Source organism: Dasypus novemcinctus, chromosome 24 (assembly GCF_030445035.2).
Source record: "Dasypus novemcinctus isolate mDasNov1 chromosome 24, mDasNov1.1.hap2, whole genome shotgun sequence".
In the NCBI taxonomy this organism is placed as follows: domain Eukaryota; kingdom Metazoa; phylum Chordata; class Mammalia; order Cingulata; family Dasypodidae; genus Dasypus; species Dasypus novemcinctus.
In genome coordinates, this window is record NC_080696.1 from 41838351 (window position 1) to 41848992 (window position 10642).

A 10642-nucleotide genomic window follows, 5' to 3' on the forward strand; every position below is an offset into this window, starting at 1 on the left:
ACCCTGCTGTTTTTGTTGTCTGTGTCCATTCTCTCTGTGCTCTTCTGTATCTATTTCTCTTTTTGTCTTCTCTTCTCGTCTTTCTCCTCTAGGATTCACTGGGATTCGATCCTGGGCACCTCTGATGTGAAGAGAGGTTCCCTGTCAATTGCACCACTGCAGTTCCTGGTCTCTGCTGAGCTTCACCTCGATTCTCCCCTTTGTCTCTCTTTTGTTGCATCATCATCTTGCTGTGTGACTCACTTGTGCAGGTACTGGCTCACCACGCAGGCACTCACGTGGGCACTAGTCTCACCACACGGCATGCTTTCTCTTCTTTTTCACCAGGAGTCCCAGGGATCGAAACTGGGTCCTCCCGTATGGGAGGCGGAGGCCACATCCACTTGCCCCCTTGCTACTTTTTGAGGGCACCTTTCATTCCACACTGAGAGGACTTGGGCTTTACTTGTTTCCAAATGCCAGGCAGAGAGGGTCTGGAGCAGGGATCCATCCCTGGGCTGTTGAACAGTGATTCCTCTCGGCCCCTCTTCCCTGGCCCACATTTGGCCTCCACGGGGATGACTCCTCTAGTCCATGCTCTCCTGCCCCAGCCATTGAGCCCAAAGCAGAACCCAGGGCCAGAGAACAGAGACCACATCTCTAATGTGGAACCCAGATCACCAGCCCCAATCCCCATGGGTCCTGGTGAGCTTCCTTGGGGAATCGGGGCCGTTTCCTGCCATGGGGTAGCAGATGAGTCTATCTCAGGCCATGAGAGGACCTCTAACAGTGCTGAACTTCAAGCCAACTGAGCAGTCGTGGGAGGCCTCGCAGAGCAGTTGATGTTTGGGTTGACCAGAAGACCAGAAGAATGAGCACTGGCACCCCCTACCTGAAAGATGTGAAGCAGAGACACTATAATCTGACCAGATTTCTTCTTTAACCTGTTTTGTTGTGACTTCTGAGACAATTGGACAGGGCAAGAGTAGAAGGAGACAGGCACAAATTAGCAGTCTATTACTGTCATTCAGACTTCAGTCAGGATGGTGACCATCGAAATGGAGAGAAGCATTTGTAATGAGTAAAAGCAGATAGAAAGTATTTTTAATTTTTTTAAAGATTCATTTATTTATCCCCCCATTGTCGTTTTGTGTTTGCTGTCTGCTCCATTCGCTGTGTGTTCTTCTGTATCTGCTTGTCTTCTCTTCAGGTAGCACCAGGAACCAATCTTGGGACCTTCTGGAGTGAGTGAGAGGTGCTCAATCCCTTGTGCCAGCCACCTCAGGTCCCTGGTCTGCTGCATTTCTTTTTTTTTTTAGGATTTATTTATTTATCCCCACCCCTGCCCCCATTGTCTGCTCTCTGTGTCCATTCGCTGTGTGTTCTTCTGTGTCTGCTTGTATTCTCATTAGGTGGCTCCGGGAATGGATCCTGGGACCTTCCATAGTGGGAGAGAGGTGACTACTCTCTTGCACCACCTCAGTTCCCTGTTCTGCTACATCTTCTTATCATCTCTCCTCTGTGTCTTTTGTTGTGTCATCTTGCTGCGCCAGTTCTCTGTGTTGGCTGGCACTCTTGCACAGGGCGGTACTCCCTCATGGGCTGGCACTCCGCTTGGGCCAGCTTGCCTTCACCAGGAAGCCCTGGGCATCGAACCCTGGACCTCCTATATGGTAGACAGGAGCCTAGCTGCTTGAGCCACATCTATTTCCCTGCTGCATTTCTTATTGTCTCTTCTCTGTGTCTCTTTTGGTTGCGTCATCTTGCTGCACCAGTTCTCCACACAGGCCAGCACTCCTGCTAGGGACAGCACTTTTGCATGGGCCAGCGCACCGTGTGGGCCAGCACACCATGTGGGCCAGCTCGGCTTCACCAGGAGGCCCTGGGAATTGAACCCTGGACCTCCCATATGGTAGATGGGAGCCCAATCGCTTAAGCCACATCCACTTCCCTATTGTTATTTTTTTTTAAAGAAAAATGCAGATACATCTGACAACATCATTGGTTCTCTATTAAATGGTGGTAGAGATCTGGGGGCCACAAAAGGGAAGGGAGGGGCATTGCTCAAGCACCTGCAGGAGTCAAGCACAGTACCCACATGCTCCCCCTAAGCCTCACAGCACCCTTGCCCTCCAAAGAGGGGATTGTTCAATACTTTAAATCGAGTCACAGCTGACAAGTGGCAGGGCTGGCCTTCCCACCCTTTCTGCCCCTGGAGCTCATGCTCTTTCCACTCTACCAGATACCAAATTTTGTCTGTCTCTTTGACGTTCAGCATATTCAAGGGCAGGGCTGCGGTGTGCAGTTACATGGGTCATCCCTGTAAAAAGGAACCAGTGAAAAAGCAGTCAGTGAGGCTAAAGGGAAGAGAACATGGGAGTAGCACGACGGGAGATGAAGCTGGGAGGACTGGAAGCCTGCTAAGACTCTGGAGTTTGTTCCCAATGACCGGAGTTTTGAGCAGGAGAATGGCACGATACAATGCACATCTTTAAAAGAAAGACTGCCGTGGCTGCTATGGAGAGAGCAGCTGATAAATATGGGGACCAACCCTACCTTAACTGACTCTTCTTCCTCTCTAGTCCTTTTCTTTGGAGATAGTTGGCCCTCTCCCATCTCCTACTTTCCAAAACATTCGGGCACAGCCCATGCCCCACTCTCTATAGGAAAATATCAATTATTGCTTGGTCCTAAAGACTGGTGGGTGGAACACACTGTGCCCTGCGGAGCTCTTGCTAATGGCTGCGAAACAGACAGTTGTCTGGGAGCTGCGATTGGAGGAGCACTCCCCAGGATACTCCAAATTATCCTCCACGTCGCCTACAAACCTATTGTTTGAGCAGCTTCTCTCTTCAGGCTAAGTATCGCCTGCTCTGAATGACTGCTCATGTACACAGGGTCTCTTTTTGGGATGTTGAGAATGTTCAAATATTAGATTGGCATGACAGTTGGCACAACTCTGTGAATAATAGACTAAAAGCCTCCGACTGTACTCCTTAAATAGGTGACCGGTGTGGTGTGTGAAATATATCTCAATGTATACGAAAGCATCGTCCACGCCAGGCTGCCTGAGAGCTCACCCTCAGCGCGGCTTCCCTTCTGGACTGAGCGTTGCCCTCTTGTGTTGGTTGTTGGAATGCCCACTGTAGCTTTTCCAGCACCTCCGTGTTGTCAGTGCACTTCCTGGACACGAGGGAGGAGGGTCCTCAGGGGAGAGGAAAGGGGAGGTGGGTCCTGGGGGACTCACCATTTTGTCCCTAAGGCCATGGGCAATCTGGCCAGTGTCTCGAAGCGTTTCATCTCATTTAAACCTCATGACACCCTCCAAGGGCAGACAGGTGTGATACCGTTTTCCAGTCATGGAGTCTGAGGATAAGGTTATGTGGCCACCAAGGTCGCGCAGCCCAGGGGTCAGAGCCCAAGCTCCGGAGTCACTTCGTCCTGGTTTCAAACATCAGCCCAGCCCCTCAAGGGCGGCGTGACTTTCCAAATGTTACTCCCCTTCTCCCATCCTCTATTTCCTCTTCTGCAAAGTAGAGGCAAAACTGTGCTCTTCTCATCCGGGAGAGATTGCAGGGATGAAATAGGGGCACAATTGATGAGCTCGTGGCAAAATGGTTACAGCATCCTGGGTTCAAATCCCAGCTCTGCTATTCACTGGCTGCGTGGCCTTGGGCACTTCACTTACCTTCAGGCCTCAGGGTCCTCGTGTGTAAAGTGGGGATGAGTTTATATATATACAAAATCTGTGGACCTGAGAAATAGTAGCCAAAGTTAGCTCTAAATATGAATAAACTGACTTTCAGAACTATACTGGCTTTCTACAGTTGTATTCCTGAAGCCTGCCCAATAAATATTTATTGAAAAAAAAAAGGTCTAGGATTTGAACCCACATCTGCATGACGCGAGAGCCTGGAGGTCGGTGATTCTTAAAACGAGGTCCAGTGCTGCCTGCCTGCAAAGGCCTGACCCCAAGAATCAGAACCCCTGGCCCGCCCCAAGCGGCCCCTCCTCCCTGACAGCAAGGGGCTCGCGCCGAGGCCCGGGCCAGGCCCTCTCCTTCCCTCGGTTTCGGTTTCCCCCTCCTTAAAAGCAAGGGTCCTTCTGGAATTCCAGGAAAGGAATCCAATAAAGCAAGCTCCGGTAAATATTAAAGAATCTCTTCTTGCCGCGACATTTTTATTAAACAGAAGCTCCTTAGGGCCCCCGAAGCCATCAAGACCCAGCAAAATGCGGTTACGCCTGGGATTTTAGATGCTGCCAATTGTAGAGACAAAGAGAGGGTGGAGGGAGATGGGGGGCGGTTCCCAAGTCCCTTGGATTGCCCCCTGGAGTGAGGGGCTGTTTATCCGCGTGCCAGCCCGGCTCCAGGGAGTCTCCCAGCATCCCAAGCAGCTGACATGCACAGTCGTCAAAGCGCACTGGATCTTCACACATCACTATTTGAGTGTGTGTGTGTGTGTGTGTGTGTGTACGGATCTGCAGGCGATGGGCTGTGGCACTGGGGAGGGCGGATGGCAAGAATATCAAACCTTCAACTCCAAAGTACCCTGCAGAAATCATTCTCTTCCAACAGAGCCCCTGTTCTCAGGGCTATGGGACTGCCATAGAGAACTGCGCTGAAAAGAATTGTGAACAGAGCTGTAGAATCTTTAGCTTGGAGTGAAGCTGGAGGTCATCTAGGAAGCATGAACATTACCCAGGAGTTTGTTAGAAACACAGTCTCAGACCCCACCTAGACCTGCGGACTCAGATCTGCATTTAAACAAGATCTCTGGACAATTTACCAAGCAGGTCACCCTTTGAGAAAGGCTATCCTAGTCCAGCACCCTCATCTGCATTGGGGAAAGGGGAGAGGAGAAAGAAGCAGAGAGGGGCCTGGTTTGCCCAAGGTCGCACAACCCGCCAGGAGCGGAGCTAGATGGGGCTCAGGCTTCCTTGCTCCCAGTCCTTCACATTTTGTCCCTCTGTTTCAACACATGTTGTGCCCACTTCCTGGAACCCCCTTCCTTCTCTCCTCAAGCAAAACCTCCATTTGACCTTGAAGATCCAACTGGCTTGTCACTTTCTCTGCAGCCTTCTTTGGTGCCTCCGCAAGCGTGGATTGCTGTGTATTCTTAGTTCTATCTTTAGCGGCCTTCTGTCCCCTCCACATGACCTATACAGCCTTTAGAAAAGAATTCAAAGCTCTCTGCGAGAGGAAGGCATTTGCTACAAAGATCAATAAGTGCAGAAGAAATGCTTAGTGTTGCTGATTGTGTCAATCAGGGTCCAAGCAGGAAACCAGGATCCAACTCAGAAAGTTCTTGGGGTTTGAGTTAAGGAGCTATTTACAGAGGCGGGGGGTGCTTAAAGGAACCCACACGGCCTGGGGAATCACCCAGGGACTAGCATTCCTGGGCTTAAAGCTGCAAAGAAAGGAGTCGATTAGCCAAGGCCAGCGAAAGCAGACACCATGGGGAGGGGCTGTTGGGAGCGGCAGAGCCACCTCCAGAAATGGGACCCAAGGCAAGAAGGGAGCAGGGAAGAAGCGTTGGGACCCCTCTCCCCCTGACGTCTGACTTCCTGTCACGCTGCCCTTTGGCTGAACCCAACCAGAAGCCACTGAGCAAAGGAGTCAGGCCAAGCACTCCAAAGGGCTCAGTCTCCCCGGACAAAGAGAGGAGGGCGTGGGGTGGGAGGGCACATAGAACAACCAGAACGGTAATAATTAAAACAGTGACTATGTGGAATAAAAGTCACATTCATAAGTGAAAGCTGACATAAATAAATAATTGACTAAATAAGTAAGTGGGAGAGAAGGGACAGCCCTTCCTTACAGAAGAATTCCAATTAAGCGTAGGAGGAATGAGGGAGACACAAAATCACCATTCGTCACTAGCAGTCTCCAAATCCACTGAGAGATAATAAAATCAGGGGGCAAAGATTTAAGAAGACACAGGATATTTGCATAGTCTCAAGGTATCTATTACTTACAAGGGGAAAAGGTAACTTCAAAGTGGAGAGACCCGGCAGACCCACCTCGACCAAATGGTGACGGTCAACCTCATCAGTGACAAGACACATTGACATCATGAACCCCAGATGTGATGCCCTGCAAGGACGCAGCGTCGCTTCTCTGGAATTCTTGCCAAAAATGCATTTCCCCAAACTAATTGTAAGAAAACAACACACAAACCCAAACTCCACATTCAACAAAATAATTGACTAGTACTCTTCAAAAAGTGTCAAGGTCATGTAAAACAAGGTAAAACCGAGACATAATCACAGACAGAAGGTAACAACCAAATGCAATGTGGGATCCTGGGTTGGCTCATGGAACAGAAAAAAGACTTTAGTGGGAAACTGGTGAAATGCAAATTAGGCTTGCAGTTTAATGAGTAGTATCGCCCTAGGGTGAATTGCTTAGTTTGGATAATTATATATGATTATGCAAGATGTAATGATAAAGGATAGATACTCTCTGTATTATTTTGGAAGTATTCCATAAATCTAAAATGAATTCAAAATAAAACGTTTTCAGGAGGCAGATGTGGCTCAAGCAATTGGGTGCCTGCCTATTACATAAGAGGTCCTGGGTTCAGTTTCCGGTGCCTCCTAAAGAAAAACAAGACAGCCAGCTGATGTGGCGAGCAGATGCAACAGATGATGCAATGAGATGACACAATGAAGAATAACCACGAAGAAACACAGTGAGAGACACTACAAGCAGGAGCAGAGGTGGGTTGGGGGGGAATAAAAAAATAAAATAAATCTTTAAAAAAAATAATAAGTTTTCTAGATATTGTGGTATATAGAATTCTCAATGACCCTTGCCCTTTGGAGGGGAAGTGGGGCTTATGAATATGATGAGATATTGCTCCCATAATAATGTTAAATTATATGACCAAGGTCAAGGGAATCTTCAGATGTTATTATTGTCCCTGATCAATTGGCTTTGAGTTCATCAAAGGGGAGGTCATCCCAGGTGGGCCTGGTCTAATCAGGCAAACCCTTTACAAGACTTGCCTTTAGCTCAAAGGCTATAAGAAGCAGAGAGAGTCTCTTGCTGGCTTTGAAGAAATAAATTTCCAGGTTGTGAGAAGAGGGTCCCACCACGTGGTAAGGGCCTACAGGTGGCCTCTAGGAGCTGAAAGCAGTCCCTGGATAACAAGTAGCAAGAACCTTAGCCATATAACCAAAAGGAAATGAATTCATCCCAAGACTGAATGAGCTTAGAAGCAGATTCTTCCCCAGTCAAGCCTCCGGAGAAGAACGCAGGCTGACCGACATCTCAAAGCAGAGGGCCACACCAAACTCAGCGCAGACTCCTGACCCACGGGAACTGTGAGCTGATTCAGGTGTCTTGCTTTAAGTTGTGACATTTGTGGTAAAATATTATCCAGCCGTAGTAAGTGAGACGAAGTTGAACCCTCTTTTTTGGTCCCACAAAATTACAAAGATTTTAATTAAACACAAAACTCATTGTCGGTGAGGATGCTGTGAACTGGGCACTCATCCACTGTTGGTGGCAGTGTTGGCTGGTACATACTTGTTGGAAATGTGTTTGTCTACAGATATCATGAGGCTTTAGAATGTTTCTGCTCTCTGACCCCATAGGACAACTTCTAGGAATTTTTTCTGTGAAAATATTCAGTAATGAGACTAAGTTTTAAATAAAATTCTTACAGTAATAGTAATAAAATGGTAAGTAATCTAGCATATGCTTGTCTGTATACAATAAACAGTTACTGAAAGAAAGAATAAATGAGTTTGTGAATGGGCATTCTATCAAAAATTACAACCCCCTCCAATACTCCCTGCTCTGCTTTATTTTTCCCTCCAGCACCCCTCACCATCGAATTCACCATATGTTGTCTGTCTGTCTCCCCATTGAACGTCAGGTCCAGGCTGGCAGCTCTTCTGTTTTGTTTGCTTCTGTATTCCCATTTTTTGCAACAGCCTGGCCCATAATCGTTGCTCAATAAATCATTGTTGCGTGAGTGAGTACATGGATGAACAGCTTGGGAGAACTCTTCGGTAAGAGAAACAAGCTAATGGTAGGCGCGGAGGACCCTGTGACGCTGCTGCCCTCAAAAGTGAAGGCCTAACCCACTTCCCACAGGGGAGGTTCAGGGTTCAAACCCCAGGCCTTCTGACCCGTGTGCAGCTGGCCCATGCGCAGTGCTGATGCGCGCAAGCAGTACTGTGTCACACGGGTGTCCCCCGTGTAGGGGAGCCCCACACTCAAGGAGTGCACCCCGTAAGGAGAGCCGCCCTGTGCGATAAAAGCGCAGCCCGCCCAGGAATGGTGCTGCCCACACGGAGAGCTGACCCAGCAAGATGACACAGCAAAAAGAGACAGATTCCCAGTGCCGCTGACAAGAATGCAAGCGGACACAGAAGAACACACAGTGAATGGACACAGAGAGCAGACAATGAGGGGGGGGGAGGAAGGCGAGAGAAATAAAAGATAAATAAATCTTAAAAAAAAAAAGAGTGAAGGCCTGATTCCTGGGCTGCCGACAGTGCTCACGGAAGACGGCCCCCTCCCAGGAGGCCTGCCTCCCCGGGGCTGGGCCACGCCCCCGCCCTCTCCCTCTAACGCAGGGCAGCCTGCCTCGGCAGCTCCCGTCCCAGGCCCCTGTGGAGGCTGCGTGGCCACCCCTCCCTCCGCGCGCTCCTGCGTCCTTCCCCTAACCAGCCTCTCGATCAAAATCTGCTTCTCGGGAACCTCTCTCCACATCAGGGGCCTCGAAGATCGAATCCTGATGAATCCTAGAGGAGAGAAAATGAGAAGAGAAGACACAGAGAGCAAAAAGAGCAGGGCAGGAGGAGGGGAAGGCGGAAAAATAAATAAATCTTAAAATTAAGAAAAAAAGTCTTCCATAAAAAATTTAAAAAAATCTGCTTCTCCAGTAACCCAACCTGCAACAGCAGGTTAGAGAGACAGGCTAAGCCAGGCATAAAGAGACACACAGAGAGAAAGACACCTGAAAAGAAACGTGCCCACGCATGCATACTCTGGCGTCCGAGAGGAGGTGTTTATCTAACGCCTGTGTATGCTGCGGCAGGTGTGAGCACTTTACAAACCTTAGCACTTTTAAAGCTCAGAACCCTGTAAGGTAGTTACTGTCACCATCCCTGCTTTGCAGATGAAGAAACCGAGTCACAGAGTGCCCAAGGTCACCCAGTGGGCAAGCCGGGATTCAAACCCAGGCCACATGACCTCAGAGGCCAGGCTCTCAACCACACTGTTTTCTGCATTATGTCCTCGTTCTTTCATCCATTTTCTACTACGTGCTGGGCAGAATTCCAGGCACTGGGGTTTCCACATTCTGGGTTTTCCAAATTCTTTTTAACCAGCACTTTTGCAATCAGAGCACACTGGGCCCCCTTCCTGTTCAAAGGGAGAGTGTTTTCACAGGGCAGGACAGACTGGGGCAGGAGCAGTGAACCCTAACCCTTCCCCGGAGGTGGGGGGACAGGCAGCCTGCTGCTGTGGGAAATTCCCAAGCCTGCAAATGACCCCTGCCGGGGAGAGCCTCAAAGTGCCGCCAGAGGGAGAGTGACACGCGGGTCCCCACTTTCCAACCACCCTCTTCCACTCTCCAAGCTGGCAGGGCCCTTTGGCGTCACCTGCTCTGCCCTCCTTGTTTTACGGAGGAGGACACGGAAGCACAGAAGGGAGAAAAGGCTGGTCCGGGGTCACACAGCCGGGCAGGGACGGAGCCGGGCACGGGTCCTGGGCTCCCGCCTCTCAGCCCAGGGCTCGGCAGGCCAGGGCTTGGGTAGTGGGTGCAACAGGGAGGTGTCCACGCCACCCAGGGGGCCCCGGCGCCTCTCTTCGCTCCTTTGGGAACCCAGAGCAGAGCCCTTGGAGGGGCGACACCTGGACTTGAATGCCACCCCGCCCTCCCCTTACTGGGTGTGTGATTTGGCCCATTTTTTTTTACCTGCCTGAAACTACTTTACACATGTGGAAAATGGGGCCAAGGATTCTACCGGAGAGGACTGCTGGGGAGCGGCAGTGTACGGTAGGGTCACCAAATGTGGGGCTGCTGGAATCCCAGCTCTGGTATTCCAGTTGCATGACCTTGGGCAGGGTCATTCATTTTATAGACATGTAATGAGCACCTACTATGTGCCAGCCACCATTCTAAGTGTTTGGAAATCAATGAGCCACAGACAAAAAAAAAAAAAAATTACTTTCTTGTGGAAGATAGAAACTGTAAGCAGTGAATTAAAAATATGTATATGTTATTTGGTATATCAGCTGGTGTAAAGTGTTATGGGAAAGACTGAGTGGGATAAGGAGTATTGGAATGCTAAAGTCAGTGGACAAATTGAATTAACTCCTCTGATAAGGACCAAGCCTGGCTCATAGGGTCGTTGAAGGTATTATGAGATAATGTGTATAAGGTGCTTAGCACAATCCATAGAAAGCTTTCCAGAAAGGTCACCTGTTGTTACTATTTTTCGCTTAGATTTGAAGTACCCCGAGCATGGTCAATGTTCAGGACATCTCTGTTTCCTTCTAGACTGCCCTTTTCAGGTGACTTCATTCTTTAGTTCCCTCTCCCAAGGCAAGGAGTTTATAAGCTGATTCTCACTAGGATGTAAATGGTTAGCAGGAACATTGTCCTTCCCATCTATCAGAGGACAGTGGTGGACTTGGGGATCA